This window comes from Triturus cristatus, chromosome 2_1 (assembly GCF_964204655.1).
Source record: "Triturus cristatus chromosome 2_1, aTriCri1.1, whole genome shotgun sequence".
NCBI classification, from domain to species: domain Eukaryota; kingdom Metazoa; phylum Chordata; class Amphibia; order Caudata; family Salamandridae; genus Triturus; species Triturus cristatus.
Window position 1 is genome coordinate 838,903,368 of NC_140581.1, and position 24,639 is coordinate 838,928,006.

The 24,639-nt window shown below is 46.6% G+C and overlaps 1 long non-coding RNA gene across 1 annotated transcript; it reads left to right on the forward strand.

Moving 5' to 3' along the window:
• Window positions 1–11,707: 11,707 nt before the first annotated feature.
• Window positions 11,708–12,730, forward strand: LOC146865952 (uncharacterized). The gene is made up of 3 exons (XR_014976735.1): window positions 11,708–11,771; window positions 11,873–12,065; window positions 12,666–12,730. It is a non-coding gene; the product is annotated as an uncharacterized LOC146865952 (long non-coding RNA).
• The last annotated feature ends 11,909 nt before the right edge of the window (window positions 12,731–24,639 follow it).

Here is a 24,639-nt window from a genome sequence, read left to right on the forward strand (position 1 = left end):
ACCACTCAACTTGAGTTGCACTTGAGGATCTGCAAATGCCACATAGTCTCCGCAGTACACAGTAGGCAGCCTGACGCGTTTCGCATAGATGCTTTATCAAAGGCCGTTTTCCTTCGTTGCTCGGCGAGATGCCTCACCTCTTTTGTTTCTATACTGCCATCACGTGATCGGTCGGCAGTCTCGCACTGAATTGTGGAGCTTGTGGTGAGGCAGCAATGTCCCCTGTATGGGTGCCGGGTCTCAAAGGTCACTGATGCTTGCCCTGGATGGGCACCATGTACTGGGGAGTCTTCATTCCGGTGCAGGTCCTCCTGATTACAGCTGGGCGAATTCCCAGCATGCCAGTCCGGTTGAATTCGTGGTGGTGCAACTCCCTACGGCTGGTCTGCCGCGTATGAATTCTCGCTCCTGTTGACCACTCAACTTGAGTTGCACTCGAGGATCTGCAAATGCCACATAGTCTCCGCAGTACACAGTAGGCAGCCTGATGCGTTTCGCATAGATGCTTTATCAAAGGCCGTTTTCCTTTGTTGCTCGGCGAGATGCCTCACCTCTTTTGTTTCTATACTGCCATCACGTGATCGGTCGGCAGTCTCGCACTGAATTGTGGAGCTTGTGGTGAGGCAGCAATGTCCCCTGTATAGGTGCCGGGTCTCGAAGGTCACTGATGCTTGCCCTGGAAGGGCACCATGTACTGGGGAGTCTTCATTCCGGTGCAGGTCCTCCTGATTACAGCTGGGCGAATTCCCAGCATGCCAGTCCGGTTGAATTCGCGGTGGTGCAACTCCCTACGGCTGGTCTGCCGCGTATTTATTCTCGCTCCTGTTGACCACTCAACTTGAGTTGCACTCGAGGATCTGCAAATGCCACATAGTCTCCGCAGTACACAGTAGCTAGCCTGACGCGTAGGCTGCCTACTGTGTACTGCGGAGACTATGTGGCATTTGCAGATCCTCGAGTGCAACTCAAGTTGAGTGGTCAACAGGAGCGAGAATATATATATATATATATATATATATATATATATATATATATATATATATATATATATATATATATATATATATATATATATTACCTACTGGCGGTTGCCAGTAGGTAGTTATAGTTAATGGTGGGCGGAATTTGCGAAATTGCCTTTTGCAAAATTTCGCGAAACGGCAAAAAATCTCCACGAACACGCATAATTTTGCGTGCTCGCTGAGATTTTGGCCTGATTAATGCATTACTGAATTTGAGCTTCAACTCGGGCACCTGCTTTATTTATATTTGTAAGTGCTTCCTGTTGAGGTTTAAGTTTTGTGACAGGAGCATCGTGCCAGAATGAATCCTTCCCTGCATGTTTCCGTTCCGCTGCGGATCGCGGAAGAACTGACATCTGCTTAGCCACCACCACGCTCACGAATGGCAGATTAATGCGTTCCAGAATTTGAGCTTCAACTCGGGCACCTGCTTTATTTATATCTGTAAGTGCTTCCTGTTGAGGTTTAGTGACAGGAGCATCGTGCCAGAATGAATCCTGCCTATTTCCGTTCCGCTGCGGATCGCGCAAGTTTTGAAATTTTCGCGATCCGCGCGGAATGCAAAAAATGCCGAAATTTCGCAAGTTCCGCAAGTGGAACGGAATTTGTCGCCCACCCATAGTTATAGTTAGGACCTATTATCCATAGGAAAAGTGTTTTTTGATTTGCCAATATCTTTGGCGCCGTTTGATGAATCTTCGTGAAATTTTCCAAAAAACGGGGTTGGACTGCTCAGTTTGTGTGTTGAAAGGTTTGGGGTGTTTCGCCAAGCGGGGGCCGAGAAAAAAGGGGGGTCCCAAAGCACGTTTTCTCCATGTTATTTTCCATAGGAACTTTATTACAGGCTACAGCCCGACCTGCTGAACGGAATTACACCAAATTTGGCATAAAGTCTTGGTTTAGACTGCACCCTTTTTGTTAAATGGTGTAAATCCATTTAGTATTTCCTGAGAAATTAAAAAAAGAAAAATATCGATATCTGAGCACCGAGGAGGGTTCCCGAACCCTCCCGAGCATGAGCTTCACTCTGATGGGCTGCCAACACTCCAAACCAGAAAGTGTTGGCAGCCATCTTGTGACTCGGTAACCGAGTCACAAGAAAATAGGTGAAACAAAGATGAAAAATATGAAAAGGGGGCAGGGTACAAACACCCTGACCCCCTAGGCCTGCTCAGGGGGTCCCACAGGGACCCCCCCAGGGCCAAAAAAGCATTTTTTTAAAAGAATAATCGTCCGAATACGCACTGGGGTCACAAATCTGGCCGAGAAATTTTTTTTAAACGAAGCACGGGCTCCTGCGCTTCATTGTATTTAAGCCCCCGGGCGGGCAAGGTCCCGGGGCAAGCTTAATTATATGGCGGGGCCCACTGGGGCCCCTGCAGGCCTGGGGACCACCACCTCCCCGGGGATTTATTAATGATGTGTGGGGGGGCACGAGGGCCCCCCCGCAGCCCCGGGGACTGCCACCTCCCCAGGGCATTGTGGAAAAAGTGTGGGGGGCCTTGTGGACCCCCCAAGCCCCGGGGCTCTGGTTTAAAAAAAAAATGTGTGGGGGGAGGGGGCTCGAGCCACCTCACACCCCTGGGGTCCACCACCTCCCCGGGGCACCAAATATTCAAATTTGGGGGTCCGTTACGGCCTCCTGGCCCCAGAGACCACCACCTCCCTGGGGCTTTGCAAACATGGGCAGGGGGGCCACGCGTCCCCCCTCCTGGAGCCCTTGATGGCCCTGAGGACCGTCACCCCCCAGGGCCGGCTCCTGCAATGTCCCGGGGTGCCCACCCCCGGGACATTGCTGTTTGCTATGGCAGGGCCATAGCAAACTCTGCGTTGCTTCCTTGAAGCAAGAGAAGGAAAACCTGCTCTCGCTTCAAGGAAGCCAAGCCAGATTGCTTTTGAGCAAGGGGAGCTGCATGTTAGCAGCTCCCCATGCTCAAAAGTAATGCCGGCTCCCGCAGGAGGCGGGGAGCCGGTGGGACGGTGGGGGCCTTGGGGCTCCCCCCACGATCCCCAACACTAAGGGCCGGCCCCAGGGGATGGGGTCCCTGGGGCCATAATTGGCCTGAGGAGGGGGGCCATGCGCCCCCCCTCCAAAGTATTAAATAACATTTTAAAACAATCATTGGCATAGCTAATAGGTCTTTCCTTTGGGACCTTCTAAGTGTTTATCCAGCGATATTGACTTTGCCTATGTTTTTAAGCTGTGCTGTACAGAAGTCTGCAGCATGCTGAAAAGTTGTAATAAAGAAGTGTCATAAGCATTTTTGTTACCTTATATATGACCAAGAAAGCATTATGTACAACTGAACGACCATATTAAAAAAGTGTTAACAATAAATAATGTCTTGATTTTTTTTGTCCTTTCAATGCTGGCAACTTCTATCTGCCTGTCCCAATGGTTGCTTGTTATGGATTTTTTGTTATGGGGGCATACATAACAGGAGGGTGAAGGTTAGGAAACAGTACCTGTATAACAGTCAGTCAGTCAGTGAGAGAGTCAGTTAGTTAGTCAGTGAGAGAGAGAGTTAGTCAGTCAGTCAGTGAGAGAGTCAGTCAGTCAGTGAGAGAGTGAGAGAGTCAGTCAGTTAGTGAGAGAGAGTGAGTCAATCAGTCAGTGAGAGAGAGTGAGAGAGTCAGTCAGTCAGTGAAAGAGAGAGTGAGAATGTCAGTCAGTCAGTCAGTGAGAGAGTCAGCCAGTCAGTGAGAGAGATAGTCAGTCAGTGAGAGAGAGTGAGAGAGTCAGTCAGTGAGAGAGTCAGTCAGTGAGAGAGAGAGAGTCACAGAGTCAGCCAGTGAGAGACAGAGTCAGACAGCCAGTCAGTGAGAGAGAGAGAGAGAGAGTCAGAGAGTCAGTCAGTGAGAGAGAGAGAGAGAGAGAGAGAGACAGTCAGTCAGTCAGTGAGAGTCAGTCAGTCAGTCAGTGAGAGAAAGAGAGAGAGAGAGAGTGAGGGTCAGGCAGTCAGTCAGTGAGAGAGGAAGTCAGTCAGTCAGTGAGAGAGTCAGTTAGTGAGTGTGAGAGAGAGTCAGTCAGTCAGTGAGAGAGAGACTTAGTCAGTTAGTGCAAGAGAGAGCCAGTCAGTGAGAGAGAGAGTCACAGAGTCAGTCAGTGAGAGAGAGTGCTAGAGTCAGTCAGTAAGAGAGTCAGTCAGTGAGAGAGAGAGTGAGAGTAGGTCAGTCAGTGAAAGAGTCAGTCAGTCAGTCAGTGAGAGTCAGTCAGTCAGTGAGAGAGAGTCAGTTAGTGAGTCAGTTAGTGAGTCAGTCACTGAAAGAGTCAGTTAGTCAGTCAGTCAGTCAGCGAGAGAGTCAGTCAGTCAGTGAGAGAGTCAGTCAGTCAGTGAGAGAGAGAGAGAGAGAATGAGAATCAGTCAGTCAGTGAGAGAGGTAGTCAGTGAGAGAGTCAGTCAGTCAGTTAGAGTCAGTGAGAGTTAGTCAGTCAGTGAAACAGTGAGAGAGTCAGTCAGTAAGTCAGTCAGTGAGAGAGATTGAGAGTCAGTCAGTCAGTGAGAGAGTGAGTCAGTCAGTCAGTGAGAGAGAGAGAGAGAGTCAGTCAGTCAGTGAAAGAGAGAGTGAGTCAATCAGTCAGTCAGTGAGAGGGAGGCAGTCAGTCAGTGAGTCAGTCAGTCAGTGAGAGAGTCAGTGAGGGAGTCAGTCAGTCAGTGAGAGAATCAGTCAGTCAGTCAGTCAGTGAGAGTTAGTCCATCAGTCAGCGAGAGAGAGTGAGAGTGAGTCAGTCAGTGAGAGAGTGAGTGAGTCAGTTAGTCAGTGTGAGAGAGTCAGTCAGTCAGTGAGAGTCAGTCAGCCAGAGAGCGGGAGAGTGAGAGCGTCAGTCAGTCAGAGTGTCAGTGAGAGTTAGTCAGTCAGTGAGAGAGTCAGTCAGTGAGAGAGATATTGAGAAAGTGAGTGAGTCAGTCAGAGAGAGTCATTCAGTTAGTCAGTCAGTGAGAGAGAGTGAGAGAGTCAGTCAGTGAGAGAGAGAGTCAGTCAGTCAGTCAGTGAGAGAGTCAGTCAGTCAGTGAGAGAGCGAGTCAGTCAGTTAGTCAGTCAGTCAGTTAGTGAGAGAGTGAGAGAGAGAGTGAGAGAGAGTAAGTCAGTGAGAGAGGTAGTCAGTCAGTCAGTCGTTTCAATGAGATTCAAAGCATAAGGTCCCAGTAGAGGGGTCGTGTCCTTTCTGGCGATCCTGAAAGGTTGGGCAGTCCCCGGTGCTTGGAGGGGAGGGGGGTCAGGGGATGTGCTTTCAACAGATGCTACGGCTGCAGAGACATGCGCTGTGTGGGTTTGCCATCGCTGCAGGGGGGCTGCACAGAAATGTTGGATGCGAAGGCTTGGTAGAGCCCATGGCATATTGGGGGGCTTCGGGGAGGGGTTTAGCTGCTTAGAAACTGGCCATATGATTTGCTTAGCTATCTAATGGCCCACTTGTGTATGTTCCCTGCAATATATTCTCCCATTGTGGGCAGCCACAGCCCTTTAAAAGAGTCAACGGCAGGGGGCGTAGGAAAAAGTGAAAACACAAAAACAAAGCCTTGGTAATTGATGGTCCTTTGAAGATCTGTGAAACACTTTGAATGTGTGCGAGACATCAGTCTCAGCTCAGCCAAGCCCATGACAGTTCAAGAAGTGCGTCTGTCTTGGAATCTGAAGCTGCACAGCCCAGGCTACCCAGAAGAGGGGGGGGGGCTCTGAGCGTCTTTCTTGATGGATACGGTGCATTCCTCGCCACTCTCCATTTGACGCAGCAAGCCTTGCTGCTTCAATCCCTCATGCACCTCCCTTGTGGTAGCCCTAATCACCACTGCCCCTGGTTGAATTCAGCTCGGCTGCACCACCATCGTGGTAGCACGGATCATCAATGTCCCTGGTACAATCAGTTCCTCCTGCGCCTCCCTCATCATGGTGGCACAGGTCATCGCTGTCTCTGGTACAATCATTCCCTGCAGCACCTTGCTCGTGGTTGCAGGTGGCTCATCACTGACTCCATGACCACACTCCTCCTGTCTCTTCACATGGCTGTAATATTTCCTCCTTTCCCTCAAGAATTGTCCGTCTCACGCAAATAAAACAAATTATTTTTGGTTTACTCTGCTTTTTGTGTTATAACAAATCTGAGCTAGGACTAACTATTTTTGCAGCTCTCTATTAATCGCCAAGAAAAGGGTGCAATAAAGTACCTGAGAACACTTAATATCTCATAGGGCGGTTGGACAGCAAGAACCAGGAAGCAACGATATATTTCCTTGTCAACAAGTTTACAAATTTCTCCCTCCAACCCCAATTTGGAAAGCAAACATTTCAAGCTAACCTGACAGACATAGATGCCGCACCTTGCACATTATTTTATACCACTACATTACCTTCTGTACTAATAAACGTTGTGCACAATATATATGTCAAACCAGCAAGTGCGAGGATTATTATGAGACTGTAAATAATTATCACATAACACAGCTTGGTCAATGGGACTGTGCTGCAGAGAGCTGGCGGTACTTACTTGCTCGACATTCTTGCGTGCATGGAGAGTGAGTGCGCCTCTGGCAGGTCCCTCTTCAGCGTGCGAGTCCCAGCACAGCCTCCACCTTAGTATTTATCCGGATTCAGATTCCAGCGGGATGAATAACAGTCTTAACAACCCCAGCTGTCCAATGAGGGACGCGGATGCTAACAGAAGTTGTATTCAGGGCCGGAATCCTCTTGGAGCTCCGGTTTTATTGCCTCATTTCTTTATGCGCAAGGTCGGCTTTGGAAAGTTTGAGATCTCTAAATCCGATGCACCCACAAAGGGATTACAAAAAAAGAAACTGCAGATTTTAGTCATGCATTGTGTAACACGCTCCCAAGAGGGGCACTTTACTGTAGCAGAGCAAAATTCAGCCCGACAAGAAACTGCAGATTTTAGTCATGCATTGTGTAACGCGCTCCCAAGAGGGGCACTTTACTGTAGCAGAGAGAAATTCAGCCCGACGAGGCATCCTCTGCCCTGTGCAGGTAGAATAAAAACAAGCGCGCACAAGCTGATAAAAAACAGATGGCCCTGCGTGCTGCTGCTGGCTTCTGAGAGCAAAACGCCCTGGGAGTAAACATTTCACAAGAAGATAGGATCTCCACACGCCTTTGGCCAATTGCGTACTACAGCCAGACGCAAAGGCCAATCGCGTGTGAGGACCACAGGCACGAGCTTCTACACAAGCTGAAGTGATTCCAAGAGGTCGATTTCCAACACAGCGCATGGGCGCTGCCATAGGCTCGACCTAAAAAAGGACCAGCCATGCCCCGGGGGCTGGTGTCCCCTGGGCCGAAATTAGCCTCGGGAGGGGGGCCACGTGGCCCCCTTCCTGATTTCTTTTTTTTAGAAAAAGGGGTCAGGCCCTGGGGAATGGGGTCCTCAGGGCCCCAAAAAAGTTTAAACACAGCCCCCCTTGTTAAAAAAAAAGGCCATGACCCCTTTCTCCACCGCGTTGTTACTTTGGAAATTAATTCCCCTTGAATACTGAGGGTCCCTGGGGGCCAACTAACCCACCAGGTACGTAGGTAGGTAAGCTCCAAAGAGGTGGTCAGAGGCCACGCTCCTTTTACACCACTTTGCAAACGCGGCTTCTAGTGCACTGGTTGTGGGGCGATGAGGTCCTCTTGTGTCCTGAGGACCTCAGGACACAAGTGGACTTCATCCTCCGAGCAGCAGTGCACCAGAAGCCGCGTTTGCAGAGTGGTGGAAAAGGAGCGTGGCCTCTGACCACCTCTTTGGAGCTTACCTACCTACGTACCTGGTGGGTTAGTTGGCCCCCAGGGACCCTCAGTATTCAAGGGGAATTAATTTCCAAAGTCATCAGTGATGTAATTTGAGATGTCATCAGTGATGTCATCAGTGATGTCACTGACCATGTCATGAATGATGTAATATGTGACGTCATCAGCAGTGCATTGCGGGGGTGCGAGTTATAGTTAGCTGAACTAACTGTAACGGGGGAATTTCCATGGTTTTGTACAAGTGAAATGTCCAACTAACTATAACGTCTCTGAAACCTATGGTTTTTTCAGTGAATTTCTAAGGTTTTTTAATGCTAATTTCTAACTATAACGTGCCTGAAACCTATGGTTTTTTCAGTGAATTTCAATGGTTTTTTAAATGCTAATTTCTAACTATAACGTGCCTGAAACCTATGGTTTTTTCAGTGAATTTCAAAGGTTTTTTAAATGCTAATTTGTAACTATAACGTCCCTGAAACCTATGGTTTTTTCAGTGAATTTCAAAGGTTTTTTAAATGCTAATTTGTAACTATAACGTCCCTGAAACCTATGGTTTTTTCAGTGAATTTCAAAGGTTTTTTAAATGCTAATTTGTATCTATAACGTCCCTGAAACCTATGGTTTTTTCAGTGAATTTCAAAGGTTTTTTAAAGGCTAATTTCTAATTATTTTCTTCTTTAAACCTATAGATTTCTGTGATTTTAAATTATCACTTCATTGTCAACCTAGTGAAAACAGCCAAATATCCACAGTTTTCCAGCAATAGCTTCCAGCAAAAAATGTTTGGGGCACAAATGAGAACAACAACTAACTGTAATAATATACAGAGTAGACGTCCCCGTGCAAAAATTAACACAAAAGCACCAGTTCCTGATATTTTCAACGAGCAGCCAAATCTGGGGTGCGATCCAAAAACAGGGAATAAGCCATGTTTGCAGTAGGTATCTAACATCTGCATTTTACTGGTGTAAACCAAGACGACTACCTACAATGTTAAAGGGATCGCAGCCCAGAATCACATCTGAAGCGCAACATATGTCATAGAGTTACTGATCACGCAGCTCAAACACCCATGAAGGCCACAACACTCACTGCCACTAGCCTCAGGATGTCCCCCCCCAGACCATCCCCCTCCCTACTACCACCGAGGCAGCGCAGAACAGGACAGCGGACCTTCCAAAAACAGCATGGTCCCTCAGCCACGCAATACCTGAATGTTATCAGATATGGCAAGCAAATACGTGTGAAGGACGCAACTCATCCATCAATAATAATAATGCACACAATACCAAGTGTAGCGGTGATGTGCTGGACAGACCTCACTATACATATCATAAACCTCTCCATCTGTACATATACTGCTGGTGCTTGTAGTGTTGTGGACAGTAGACACAACCATGTTACCTCAGACAGTGGGGAAGATCTCGGTCACGTACCTGTGTCGTCGTCCCCTGTAAGCGGAAGCGCAGTGGTCTGGTCCAACGTACGCCACTCCAGCGTAGTAGTATGAATAAATAAGCCGGGGCTCTGGGCGTGGTTCCCTTGTGAACTGTGAAGACCAACGAGTGTGCCAGAGCGTCGGGCCTCACCCTGCCACGAGGCTGCCGCCATGACTCCTCGACACAGGCCCCCTGCAAACACAGCAGCACCGCAGACTTATGTCTGTACAGACTACTGCCTTCGATCTACACTGCGGGGAGTAGGCATCAAAATTCAGATGGAGTAGCGATTGCAGATGACGCAGTCCAGTACGCAAGATACATTGCTCCCAGAGCAGCCCTCTCGGACCACGCATCATCGCTGGCTGTGCAGATGCTAAATGCTTCTGATGCCCCTATCTCAGTGCAGCACAATTCATGCACCCTTTCTGATACAATATTTTGTGTATAATTTCACATCTGATGTCCTACCTTAGTGTATCACAAGTCATGAACCCTTTACGATAGACTCTTTTCTGTATGATTTCATATCTGGTACCTGTACCTTACTGCAGTACAAATCATTGACCCTTTATGATTGAATCTCTGTGTCTGATCCAATGATTACTGTTGTACTTGTTGCCAGCACCAACCATTCCCGGAGGGTTGGCTTACAATCACCCCACATGCATCCATCACAGATGTCACTGGACATGTGACCCTGGTAATAAAAAGGAGTCGAGCGCACGTGCCCGTACCCAGTTCCACTATCTGTGTGCGTGTGTTCATTATGTATGCAACATGCTGCCCCTAGGCCCTACCACATTACATAGTGCTCTGGACAGCGTATGCAACCATCTTACCTTTGACAGTGGGAGAAAACTTTAGTTATGTAACGTTGTCTCGGTCATTGTACAAGTACGTACGTAGAGACTGCATCATTAGAGTACTGCAAGCAGAGTGTATAGTGAATTTATAAGTGCGTGAGGATCATCGCTGTGATAGTATAAGTACATATGTTGGCGCAGCCTAACTCCGACAACGAGCTTGTCTCTAATTGGCTGCCCTCCATGTACCAAAAACTGAAACTTTAACTTTCCATGGCCCTGTATTGCTACAGTTGCAACACTCCACTGAATGTGCAATAAACATTCATATCCACACAGATGTCTCATGTCCACCATCTTTCTTGTGTGGAACTATGGATGAATATAGGGTCAGTAATTCCCCGTACCTTCCATGTTGGCCATATTGTGGGACTTGGCTCACAGAGTGACACTTTGGCTTTTGCAACCTGGGTGACGGTAGCACTCCAACACGGACACCCACATCCAGTGTTATCGGATTTTTTAAGCTTTCTGTAGCCCAAAGTAGCCCAATATTGCTACTTTAGGGAAGGAGGGGCAGGGACAGCGTCAAGCAGGCAGTGAATGCATTGGAATTGATGTTGCAGCAGTATACCAAATAAATATTTGTCTAATAAAGCGCTTTAACATACTACTTTTCTGGAGCATTGCATATATATATATAATCTCGCAACTAGCACAAACCAAACTTTTACCACACACCGGAAACATATAGCCCAATTGTGCATGATCTAGCCCAATCAGGCAACACTGATGCCACAGCCACTCCCGCACGGCTGGTATACACCCACACCACACCCATCCAGCACAGGCTTCACAGGACACGTGACCCTGCTAATATAAAAGACCGGGTGCACGTGCACTACACCATTTTTGAGTTTAGAGTACGTGGACTCACTTCTCACTGAGTTAGTAGCACAGCAAGCACTGATCGGGTGTACAACCTGCGATGATGATAGGTAAACTAGTATGTCCTCTGCCATGACCATATCAAGACTCAGTACCCAATGTGAGACCTATTACCTTCCAGAATGGAGCTGCATGATGTGGAGGGTGCCGTGACCGCGAAAAGGTGAGCTGTGAGGCCTGGGTGCACAGCGGCGGGCAGATACCTCTGGGCGGCGGGAGTGGATGGGATGCAGCAGCCTGGATGCAGAAAGGCTGCACAGCGATTTAGGCATACGCAGTCATATATACCCTGCCATTACCCTTTCTTATTGCATTTTGAACAAGTTTTCCAATAGCAGGACAGTTTTTACAGTCGGCCAAATGTCCGTCGCTCCCACATCTGTAGCAAAGTAGTTGAGTATTTATTTTTTCATACTTTGTACCCTTAAATTTACCTTCAAATTTTGACAATCTTTCCTTTCTCTGTTTTTTTAAAGAGGTAAGGTGTGTTGGGAGCATCAAAGCATGCAGACGCGAGCGTGACATTCCTCTCACAACTCGTGGCTGCCTCGCGTCCCTTTGGGAATGTTATGTTTTGAATGTGAGAAGGATGGGAGATAGAAGTTAACAGTGGTTCACTCATTCTTGCTTTATACTTGCTGCTTACAAAACATGTTGTGAGGATTAAACCACATCAAGAGAATTACTGTCTCTGTCTTTTCATTCCTGCATACTAGTCTTTCCTACAATTACTAATTCTGTACTATCTTTCAGATGTGGGAGCTTGAGGGTGCACTATGTCCCGGCACGTGGTTGGACACACTGGTGACACAAAGGTGAGCTGCGAAGATTTTCTCCAGTGTCACTCTCTCACTCTCTCCCTCTCTCCTTTGATGGACGCATTACGCACAATCTTATCTTGCTTTTTATCTAACAGACTCTGAATGACAAATTGACGTCCCCCCCCACACCACCAGAGCTGAACACATGTAGAACCTGCGATGATGCGTGGCCATCCTGGCAATCAACACCCATTTTGAATTGTGCGCTCCGTTGACCACGTGTACTGAGGCTGAGGAGGTTCCTTCGGCATGTGGTCGACTCTTTTCGACACACGCCGGTGGCGGAAGGTGAGCAGAGAGGCTTGTTTGCGCAGCAGCTGGCACTCACGTCCGGCCAGTGGGAGTGGATGGGGTGCAGCAGCCTGGATGCGCAGCGGCAGGCAGTCAGCTCCGGATAGTGGGAGTGCATAGGGTGCAGCAGCCTGGGTGCGCAACGACTGTTATACACCTCTGGGCAGTTCAAGTGTATGAGCTACAGAAGACTGGGGACCATAATATCAAGAACGGCGATAACATTATCACCGCTTTAGCGGCAGGAAACTGTCACTAAAGCGGCGTTAAGTGGCTTGATAATATGCCCTTGAGAATTCCCATAGAAGCCCTGGTTCTGGTGTGAAGGACATCAAACCTGGGCTTCTATGGGAATTCACAAGGGCATATTATCAAGCCCCTTATCGCCGCTTTTGCGGCAGTTTCCTGCCGCTGAAGCAGCGATAATGTTATCGCCGTTCTTGATAATATGGCCCAGGGTGTGCAGCGGCTGTTAGACACCTCTGGGCAGTGGATGTGGATGGGATGCAGCAGCCTGGGTGCGCAGAGCAGAAACACAGAATTACGCTTGTGCAGTTGTATATAGTCTGCAATTACTAATTCTATACTATCTTTTAGATAACTAAACTTGAGGGTGCAGTATGTCCCGGCACGTGGTTGGAGACACACCGGTGACACAAAGGTGAGCTGCAAAGATTTTCTCCAGTGTCAACACTCCCTCTCCATCTCTTCCTTTCTCTCTCTCTCACACTTTCTCTCTTTCTCTGTCTCTTCCTCTCTCTTTCATTCTTTCTTTCTCTCACTTCCTCTCTCTCTCTCCCTCTCTCTCACACTGTTTGTCTCTTTTCCTCTCTCTCACACTGTTTCTTTCTCTCTTCCTTGTATCTCACTCTTTCTTTCTTAATATTTCTCTCTTCCTCTCTCTCACTCTTTCACCCTCTCTCTTCCTCTCTCTCTCTTCCTCTCTCTCACAGTTTCACTCTTTCTTCCTCTCTCTCACTCTTTCTCTCTCCCCTCTCTTTCTCTCTCTGTCTTCCTCTCTCTCTCTTTCTCTCTTCGCTCTCACATTGTTTCTCTCTTTCTCTCTTCCTTGTATCTCCCTCTTTCTCTCTCTCACTCTTTCTCTCTTTCTCTGTCTTCCTCTCTGTCTTCCTCTTTCTTTCTGTCTTCCTCTCTCTCTTTCTCTTTTGCTCTCTCTCTTCCTCCCTCTTTCACTCTTTCTCCCTCTTCCTCTCTCTCACACTGTTTCTCTCTTTCTATCTTCCTTGTATCTCACTCTTCCTCTCTTTCGCTATCCTTTCCTGGACGCATAACGCAGCATCTTATTTTTCTTTTTGTCTTGCAGGCTGTGATTCACAAATTGTCGAGGGATGACACGCCATGGCTGTACATAGTTTTATTTGTTGATGTTTTCTTTTAATAAAATATTTTACACACAGAGTTTTATTTGTTGTTGTTTTGTTTTAATAAAATGTTTTATATGTAAATCCATACATGACTAAGATTCTTATTTGTCCAACCCCATAAGCATCTTTTTTATTAAAAGTGCAACACCAGCCGATTTGTTAGGCTCCACATTTAAAAATGTTCCAGTCACATTTGTTTGTGGAGGGTGAGTGGGGATGGCTGACAAGCAGCTGCTGCTGGGGGATGTCGGAGTACTGTTGGGTGTCTGACCTGCATCATCGTTGCCTCCATTGCATCTCTTCTCAGAGACCTGCAAACCGGCGGCCTGCCTCGTAAAAGTGCGGGCCTGAGAAGTCGCACCGGAAGAGTTACGAGCCCACCAGTGGTTCGCAGAGGGAGACTTGCGGGCCCAAGAAGGTTGTTGACGGTATGTTAGTGTTGTGGGAAGAGGGTGCGTTACCTGCTGATGTGGGGAAAGGCAGCGTGAAAGGGGTATCTCTCACAAACAGAGATCCGGTATGTTTTCAGAAATGCCTCGGACAGATGCCAGCTGACGGACTGAATCACAAAATGGCTTTTCAATGCTCATATAGTAAGACTTATGAACAGTTTGTACCCAGGCTCACAGAGGGACAACTGCGGCCCACCCGCTCGACTCACAGAGGCGGAACTATGAGCCGTCTGCTCCCAATGGAACAGCAGCGTAGTAGCTCGCAGAGGTACAGACACAGCAGCGTACTAGCTCGCAAAGGAAGACAGCTGAGAGCCAACGGACTGGCTTCTAAAGGCATACCTTCGAAATGGTGATGTTGGGCACAGGGAGCGTGAAAGGGTTATCTTCTTACTAGTGTCCTGGAATGGAAGTCGTGTTGCCTGGTGCTCACCTGTTTCTCCTTTATTGTTAATAAATCTTAAACCTTCACTGCGTCCAAATCACCATTAAACATAGCTCCGCTATGGTAAATTGCCCCCGGATGCTTTCTTTTATATTTTCACTCGATGCGAGGCAAAAGATGGCTGCTAACACTTCCTGGTTTCAATTGTTAGCAGCCATCAGAGGACACTTCCTGCTTTGAAGCCTTAGCAGTCAATCAGAGGCAAGCTCGTGTTCGGGAGTAAGGCACCAACCAGATATATATATATTTTTCCCTTTAATATCTCAAAAACTACTGAACGGATTTACACCATTTCAACAAAACCGCGCTTTCTGGACAAAGACCTTTCTCCCTGCCAAATTTGGCGTAATTCCATTCAGCAGCTTGACCTGTAGCCTTGTCTAACTTTTCCTATGGAAAATCCATTGAGAAAACACATTTTCACCCCCCCTTTTCTCTCAGCCCCCCTTGACCAATCACCCCTAAACTTTCAAGATAGGAGCTGATCAAAAAAGAGAAACTTTTTGGAAAATGTCGTAAAGAATCATCAAACGATGCCAAAGTTATAAGCAGATGGAGAGCTCCAGGAGGGGGGCCGCACAACCCCCCTCCCAACATGAGTGAAGCCCGGAGACTACGGGGACCCCAGCAGGCACCTGCAGCCCCAGCGAGCCCCCGCTATTATTTTTTAAGAAATGCCCATGGGACCTACCCACCCCGGGGTCTCATTAAAATAAAACACGGGAACCCGCGACCCTGCGCGAATTACGCTGAGTAAAAAAAAATAATAATTTTGGGGGGCCCTGGGGGTCCTTCTGGGACCCCCTGACCAGGCCTAGGGGGTCAGGGTGTTTCTACTCTGCCGCCTTCTCTTGTCTTCTAACTTTGTTTCTCTGTTTTCTACCGACTCGCTTCTACCGAGCCACAAGATGGCTGCCAACACTTCCTGGTTTGGAGTGTTGGCAGCCAATCACAGTGAAGCTCATGCATGGGACTTAGGCTCCGCCCAGATATCGAAACTTGTATTTTTTGAATTTCTCAGCAACTACTGAACGGATTTACACCATTTAAAAAAAAAGGTTGCTTTCTGACCCACACTCTACCTTTGTGCCAAATTTGAGGTAATTCTGTTCAGTAGTTTCAGCTGTAGCCTTGCACAAAGTTTCCTATGGGAAATTTATTTTTTCACTCTTATTTTTTGAATTTCTCAAAAACTACTTAACGGATTTACACCATTTTTTTAAAAAAGGTCACTTTCTGAACCAAGCTCTACCTTTCTGTCAAATTTCGGGTAATTCCGTTCAGCAGTTCGGGCTGTAGCTCGTCGCACAATTTACTATGACAATTAACATGGGGAAAATGCGTTTTGGAACCCCCCTTTTTTCTCAGCCCCCGCTTGACGAATCACCCCCAAACGTTCAAGATAGGAGCTGACCTAAAAAGTGCAACTTTTTGGAAAACATCATAAAGATTCATTAAACAACACCAAAGTTATTAGCAGATCAAAAAATGCTCTTCCTATGGAAACTAGGTTGTAACTATAAATAAATATATATATATATATATATATTCTACTGGCGGTCGATAGTTATAGTTAGGACCGTGTTTCCATAGGAAATCCGCAACATTCTATTTGGAATAACTTTGGCGCCGATTGACGAATCCTCGCGAAATTCTCAAAATAGGTGGGGCACTACGCTCTGCTCCTACCCTGAAAGTCTCGGGGGGATTCGTCAAGCGGGGGCTGAGAAAAAGGGGGGGTCCCAAAACGCGTTTTCCCCATGCATTTTTCCATAGGACCTTTAGTCCGAGCTACAGCCCGAACGGCTGAACAGAATTACTTGAAATTTGGCAGAGAGGTAGCCCTCAGGTCAGGGATGTGCCTTTTGAAGGTCTCGTGTAAATCTGTTCAGTATTTCCTGAGAAAATAGCATTTAAATCAATATATATATCTATGGGCGCGCTCCGAGCGCGTACCGTAAGATTACCGTACGCGCACGCTGCCGAGCGCGATTCTGATTGGTTGTTAGATCTCAGTAAACATTAGAATCGGTCGAAACCAGGAAGTGTCGGCCGCCATTTTGTCTCTCGCAGTCTGAGGGGGTGAAAAACAAAAGGTGGATAACGTGAAAAGGGGGCAGGCTGGACAGTTCCTGACCCCCTAGCCTTTGTCAGGGGGTCCCAGAAGGACCCCCATGGGCAAAAATTAATTTTAATTTTTTTTCGAAAAATCGCCGAATGCGCGTAGCGTACGCGCACGGCGTAAACGGAGAAATTCCGCGAACTTCGCGTAATTACGCGTACCGTGCGTGCACGGCAAAAACATTTTTTCAAAAAGGAAAGCTTAAAAAAAAATAAAAAAAATTGTGAGGTAAGGTTGGCTCTTAAAAGAGCCGTTGGGTTCATACAGGGATGGAGGAAAGAAAGAATGGGAATATTATGAGCATCTACAAACGTGCTGGTCTATCTTATTGTTAATAAGGGAAACACTGGTCTCCCCAAAAACAATAAGACCACAACACCTTGTCCACCTCATTGCAACCCTCCCAAATCGAGGGTTAACGTCCAGAGGAGCAGAAGAAGGTGATGCTCCCACCTCAGAGGAAGGGCTCAGCTGAGCTGCCGATGATGTACTCGGCTGAGCTTCTGAGGTTGGGCTCTGGTGACTTACTGAAGAGTTTTCTCCAGTATGTCGAGCAAAGGTCCTGGGATGTCTATCCCTAAGGTGTCTCATCATAGAGTGATTTCCAAAGGAATACTTCTTCCTTGGATTTCCTCTCGATAAAACACGGTCACAAAGTGTGCAAGTGACCAATGGAGCATTGACCTTTTTCTCCCCCTCTGGAAAAGTAAAATACTCCCATACAAAAGAATTCTTCTGTTTCCTCCTTCTCTGGATGATGGTGGTGCTGCTAGCCTCACTCTCAGAAGAGGTCTGCTGTTCTGCCATTGTATCTCAATGTCAATTCAGCTCCTTCTCCTAGGGGATCTCAAGCAGTAATGAGGGGAATGGGTGTGGTGTGGGAAGTTTCTGGAACTGAAAGTAGTTTCAACCAATGAAAAGTGTTCTTTGTGGATCACATGACCTACCGTGCGCGCTCCGTAAGCTTACGGTACGCGCTCGGAAAAAAGTACGCATGCGCGAACGTGACGCTTACGGAGCGCTTACAGAGCGCGTACGTAAGACGCACTCGCGCATGCGCATTACACTCCCCTGCGTAACCGCGACGTTGCTTCCGCGTGTCACGTACGTATCACGTAAGCGCGCTGTACTTATGACGTGCGGAGCGCGTAGCGTCAGCTTACCGTACGCGCATCGTATCACGTAAGCGCACCGTACTTATGACGTACGGAGCGCGTAGCGTCAGCTTACCGTACGCGCACGGAAAAAAATGCATAAAAAAAAAAATTAACCATTCCATAATGCAGGATATAGTACATATATTATTTTATACATAGGTTTACCAAAAATCTCAAAAAAAAATTTGCATTTAAAAAAACGTACAAATTCACTGAAAAAAACCATAGGTTTCACACACGTTATAGTTAGGAATTAGCATTTAAAAAACCTTGCAAATTCACTGAAAAAACCATAGGTTTCACACGTTATAGTTAGCTGGACATTTCACTCATAAAAAACCAATGAAATTCCCCGTTATAGTTAGTGCAGGCAACTATAACTCACGCGACCGCAATCCTCTGCTGATGATGTCAGATATTACATCACTGATGACATATGTGTCTTTATGAAAAATAAATATTTGTAATATATGTATAGCTAAAGATTAATGGAAGAAGACATGGGTAATTAAGTGTCTAAATACAGTGATGTAATATCTGACATCATCAGCAGAGGATTGCGGTCGCGTGAGTTATAGTTGCCTGCACTAACTATAACGGGGGAATTTCATTGGTTTTTTATGAGTGAAATGTCCAGCTAACATGTGTGAAACCTATGGTTTTTTCAGTGAATATATATATATATATATATAAGGTCCCCTGAGATGGGGGTGGGAGCAATGTAGAGGCAGGTAGGGAGGAGTAAAATAAAAATAAGCTGGAAGGAGAGAAAAAGCGGCATCATTCTAGGGGAGGGCAACAGGAGAGGTGGGTGGAAAAGCTCTCCAGCGAGAGAGCAACACTGAGTGTGGAAGAATTTGGTGGAAAGAAGCACAAGAGGGAAAGAGCAAGGAGCACATGAGGAAAACAGCAACACAGAGCATAGGGGAAACATGCGACGGAGAGAGTTGAAAAAACCTGCACTCTCATGGAGTGCTTTACCAAAAGGAAAAAAATAGTTCCCTAAAATTGAGCAAAGTTACAAGTTGGCCAGTCAAAAGGATGGTAAAGAGTCTATGCTCCAGGGAGGGGACAAACAAAAGTAGAGGAAGGCAAGCCAATGAATAAAAATCAAGCAAATAAGAGTGACAATGAAGCTAACCAATGATAAGCAACGGGTAGAGTGTAAGCCTACTGTATGTTCTTGGGTAGCTCACAGTAAGTGTGGATGCCCTTTGTGGATCAGGTCCTGAGCCTTTAATGAGTCAGTGCCTTTGATCATTATAAAAACCCCTTTAAAAACCTAACACTTTAAATATTTGTATTAAGATAACGTAACCATAAATTGTGTGCAGTCTATTAGTTGTTTTATGCTTTGCGTTTATTAAATTATGCTGTCATTTTTATTATGTTTAATTGGCTTATATAGCCTTAATAAATGTACATTATATACAAAAAAGAGATATAAGGTCCAAAATGAGTTTTTGTTTTTCACTGTTGTCAATTTTACTTCACAGTCATAGGCGATACCACTATGAGCCATAACAACAGTTTTAACCACATGTTGTATGACTCGGTTGGATTGTGGGTACTGGTAAGTTGCCACTTCATGTTTTCGCAAGAGGGTTGAGATGAGGACAGACGCTTTGGTGGTCCAGGATGCATGCATAAAATCGTACCATGCCTTCAGACAATTCCTGAGCCCACCAGCAAGCGTTTAAACTGACGTTGTGCCTCCAAGTGATGGAAAATCAGAACTTTATTTTCCGTTGAAGAAAGAAAACATACATATTGTTACATTCACATCGCCAACAACAAGTATCAAGTGCCGTCGCCAGCCTATTTAAACCATGGCGTGCTGTGATCTGTGGACAATTAAAAAACGAATTAATTTCTGCACCATAGACACCAACATCTGTTTCTTGTGGTCAGACTAGGACGCCTTAGATTTTTTTCAAGGTTTGCGACAAGCTCTGCTTGTGATTGAAGATTTTACATAAAGGTAATTTTTCTCTACAAGTGCCATTTAAATCTATTATTTGTTTTCTACAAGGCCTTGCTGTACAATTTCATGGCCTAGCCTCCACGCCTGGCCATGGCTTAAGGTACCTCACAGCGATAAACCACTCCATTTTGGATACTGGACAGAGAAACAGCCATTTTGTATCATGCATGCCAGGAATTTGGAACCAATTATTCAAAACACATTTTCTGGACTGTGGTTTGAAAATAATGTTATCGAAAGAAAAGGGCCAAGCAGGATTAGTGTGGAGTAATACATTTTTATTAAACAATCACAGATTTTGTTAAAGCGGCAGTTGTGTTTCCTAAGTATGAAACACATCATGGACTCTGTTGTTTTGGCACAACATTAAAAAAGCCACATTCTTTCCTTAACAAATAGCTGAAAAAGAGAACTTGATAGTTTGGTGTGCAAGCCAGTCCAGGCAGTGGAATGTTGTTTCCTGTTACAAAAAACAAACATATGGTGAATAGTTGGTGAACACTGTGAATTAGTGGAAGATAAAATATAGATGCCCCCAGCTTTTCTCGAAAAGAGTTTGTGCACTTGATTAAGCAACTGTTTGCAGCGTGGAAGCAGTCATCTTATTAGTGAAGTTTGCTTTTCCCAACGTACTCCTCTGGAACTAACCCCATAGACCCCCATAAGACTGAGCAGGCTTGGAGGGGCAGACCTGGGACACTTGCCAATGCTGGAGGAAGAGGGGCACTGCAAGGAGAGTAATACAGGACAGGAAAGAGGTACTTATTGGCATTTGTCCATCTTTTTGCAGACTTGACCTGCCTCCCAAAATGATGCTGACAGACACCAAGCAGGAGAAGTGGACCTCTGCACCAACTTCCTATGATCCCATGTTCCAGCTTCTGTTTAGATTGCGTGTTTAGGTCTGCCACACTGCCCCCCTTCCCCATTGGAATAAGCCCCAGGCTCCTGGGGATGGGGTCCCGGGGCTGAAATAGGCCAGGGAGGCTGCGCGGTCCCTCTTCTCTATTTCAATATCTAAATAAATAAAAGGCTGGGGTTCTTCCTTCTCATCTGCTGCTGAGAGCAGGGATCGTGGTCTAAACTTTTAAAACCGAGAAGTATGTCAACTTGCATAGAAACCCCGCCCACTTGGCTCACCCAAAATACATTCGCGGTATGCAACGTCTTCCTTCCCTTTTCCCAGGATGATGGACAGCTTACTAAAAGGCCCCGCTGATTTTGGAGACAGGGTCTTGATGCCTAGGAATATTATCACATCTCCACCAAACAAAGAGGCAGTTACTTCTCTAAAGTATGAAGCATCCAAGTGGAACAATCACATTAGCAAAGTTACAGAGACAAAAGGTGAAGGGAGACATTTCTTTGGCATCCTTTATGCAGCTTTAGTGTTGGAAACACACTATACATTTACCCAATGAGGTAGCACTTACTAATTAGCCAGTAGAAAGTACTCCACTTAGGAAGAGGAGTTGCACAAAATGGTGGCCTCTTCTTGAATAAAGATGCAGGGCAGGATTGATTTTGGCACGATGCTCATGCCACAGAACTGAAACCTCAACAGGAAGCACTTAAGAGATATAAAGAAAGCAGGTGCCCGAGTTGAAGCTCCACTTCTGTAAATTACTAATCATCCTAACTTCATGCACATGACCAAGGCAAAGAAAGTGTGTTTTCTCTGCATTTCCACTGTGAAAAGTTATCTGTAAGCCGTGATGGAGGGGTTTGCACCCTTGCTTTTTTCAAGTGCAATACTATAGTATATGCTATGGCTATGATATTAGCCATATTGAAAAAATTGTTTGGGATGAGTATAATTAGTCTACAGGATTATTGTATTTTGAATTCTGATTGCCAATTTTAGATAGATCACTGTTTTAAATTGTGGTGGGGGTTTTAGTATCTTGTTTTCTCTTTTGCACTACACATTTTCTTCACTTGATTACCACATCTATCAGGGCAGCTGACCATGAAATTAATTTTTCTGGTAACCTAGTATTTGTGAAATATTGGCCTACTTTAGTATGAGATTTTTCCAAGGTTGGTGGAATGAATAAGGGATTGAGAAGTTGAAATGGGCCACTTGGCCATATACATGGCAAACCACTGCAAAGAGCTATATAGTCATCTTCTACATTCAGATCTCATAGCCATTGCCACTTGCATGGTTAACTGTAATTAGATAAGTACAGACCCGGGCACACGTGGTGAAGGTAAGACAATGGTACTAAAGTTCTTTTGGGATCAAAGTTGCTGTGGTCGACCCCAGTATAATGTTCAAAGTCATTTAATTAGGTAGACGCCGAATAACATTAAAACAACCAGCCGACACGTGTTTTGTCACAGGGAAATTGACCTGTGACTCCTCAGGGCTGGGGAGGATACAAAAGATGGGGTAAGGGAACTTTTAGAAAACAGTAGGAAATTGGAAGTCAAACGAAAAACTTACATCTAAGGGAATTGGGAAGGGGGAACACCCTTAGTGTGCGACACCTGCGTTTCTGAGAAAGCGCATAAATGTAAAGTGACTTTGGTGCATGTGCCGCTGTCATCAAATAAATTATGACAAAAATCGCGGGAAAAACATGGTACTATGATTGAGTGACATGGTGAATAAGTGTGGACCATTGTGGTGGTGAATGGCAAAGCGGTTTAATATACTGATACTGAACATGACCAGTGCTTGAACCATGAAAACACTGATGCATGACATAATCTCTTAAAGCGCTGTGAGAGTTAGCCAACTACGAGACATGTAGGTGTTGTGAATCCAACAGAATGCTAGTGATGGCTGAGAGAAAAAACAACAATATGAATCTATATGCTAAGAACCCTAAAATGAAAGTATGAAAGGAATACCTGTAAGGTATTTGAAGATGAGGAGTAAAAGGTCCTTAGTAGAAACAAGAGTGAGAACCAGGATGAGCAAGGTATGCGATAACCAAATGAAAGGGTCCAGTTATGGGGACCGTAAAGTATTACAGGAAGGATGTGAGAAGAAGCAAGGGAAAAAAATGGATGCTCACCACAGAGCTGGTGATAATTCCAACCCGGCCTGGGGTACGAGTGGAGCTCAACGGTGAGCCTAGGCGTGGAGTGCAGGAGGCACTCGGGTGAGTGATGGGCACGTTACTGGTATGATGTGATGGCGCTGTGTAGTAGGCGCTTTGGTGTGGTCACTGTAGAGAGAAGGAAAGACTAAGCGGTAGCTATACCAATACTGATGCGGAGAAAATAAAGAGGAAGTGAGGTGAATTCTTACCCAGGAACAGACTATCAAAGGTCTGAAAAAGTGATGCGGTTTCGCCGGGGGAGAATGCTGCGTTGCGAATTGACATAAAAGGCTGAAAGTATTAAAGAGAAAATAAATATATATGATGACAGTGCACACAAAATGTTGCGTCAGGGGACCAGGAGACAAACGAGGGATCTTACCCTAGGTACAGTGTGGGAGGGTTCGTCAAGTGTTTGTGAAGAATGCTTAACGGCTGGGCCGTGGCGAAAAGTTCAAAAGCTGGAATAAATGGAGTACATTAGGCGTGCAGGGAGGAAACAGGAGGGGCGACAAGATGGTTGGGGCATGGGGGGATTCTTACCCAGTGCGTTCCGACGAGATCACCATCCTGTATGGTGGAAAGACCAAAGGGCGGGTGCACCTGTCTATGGTGTTGGAGGAAGCGGGAAAGAAACGATCAGTCAGTGAGGTCTGCAAATCGGGGAGCAAGAGAAAGGACTAAATGGGGGCCTGTAGTGTAGCGGTCTAGTTGACGCGCGCACTACGTGAAGACGGCGATGTGCGTAGCGGCCGTTAGGACGCTACTGCACATGCGCGACATAGCGCACGAGTGAGAGACGGCGATCGGAGCGTGTTGCCCGGCGCTCTCTCGGCAATTAGAGATAATAGTGTAATAAAGGTTTCTGCAATCTCCTGAGCGCCTCCTGAGAGTTACTGGGGGGAAAGCTACAGATAGCCTGGCACTTAGCATCATTACAGTGGCGACGAGACTGGGACAGGGAGAACCCTACGTGCAACAGGAGGAAGGTGCCCCCAACCTGCATCAGAGAAGAGGTCCACCAGGAGGGACACCACCCCACGCGGTAAGAAGACCGGAGGGGTTGAGGACAGACGCCTACACACCGAGAGAGCGCGGCAAAGGCAGATAAACGCCGGGACGTGGCACGTGGGCAGTAAAGGAGCCGGCCACGAGGTAGAGGATATCGCAGGCGGACAGCGGAACCACAGAGGAGACCCTGGCGGAGTCGGGGGACGATGGAGCAACCAGCTCGAACGCAGTCCCAGGTACCCGAAGCAGGGGAGCGGGGACAGATGCACCAGGTAGCCCAAGGAAGCTGGTGGAAGCCAAAATGAGTGCACAGTCATCGACTCTGACGACGCCGATCCCGTTCCTACCACGCCCGGGAGAACCCATAATGAAGTGGAAAGACTGGAGGGAGTACTTCAAAAACTACCTGGAAGCGCTAGAAGATGAGAATGAGGAGGCGTTCTCTAGTGCCAGGAGGAAGAGGATACTTCTACACAACCTGGGACCAGAAGGAATACGGGTGTTTCAAAACCTCACACCGACCATCAGGCAGGTAGGGGACACAGACGTGTTCACCCATGCCATAGAAGACCTGGACAACCACTATCGGCCAGCCGTGTGCACCTCCATCGACCGCTATAACTTCCAGCAGAGGAAGCAAGAAGCGGGGGAATCCGTAGATGACTACGTAGCAGCGCTGCGAAAACTGGCGATGACGTGCAAATATGGCGGACTACAAGATGAATTCATCAAGGACCAGATCGTCATGCACACGACAAGCAAGTCAGTACAGGACAAACTATGGGCGAATGGAGATGCGACGCTGAACGAGGTGATCGCCATAGTGAAAAGAGCGGAACTAACCAAACGCTGTGCGGAAGCGGCCAAGAGAGAACCGGCCCCCAGACTCACAGTCAACAAGGTGGACGACGCGGACCATCAGACACGGGGAAAACCAGCGACGTGGGAGTACAGAGGAGCGA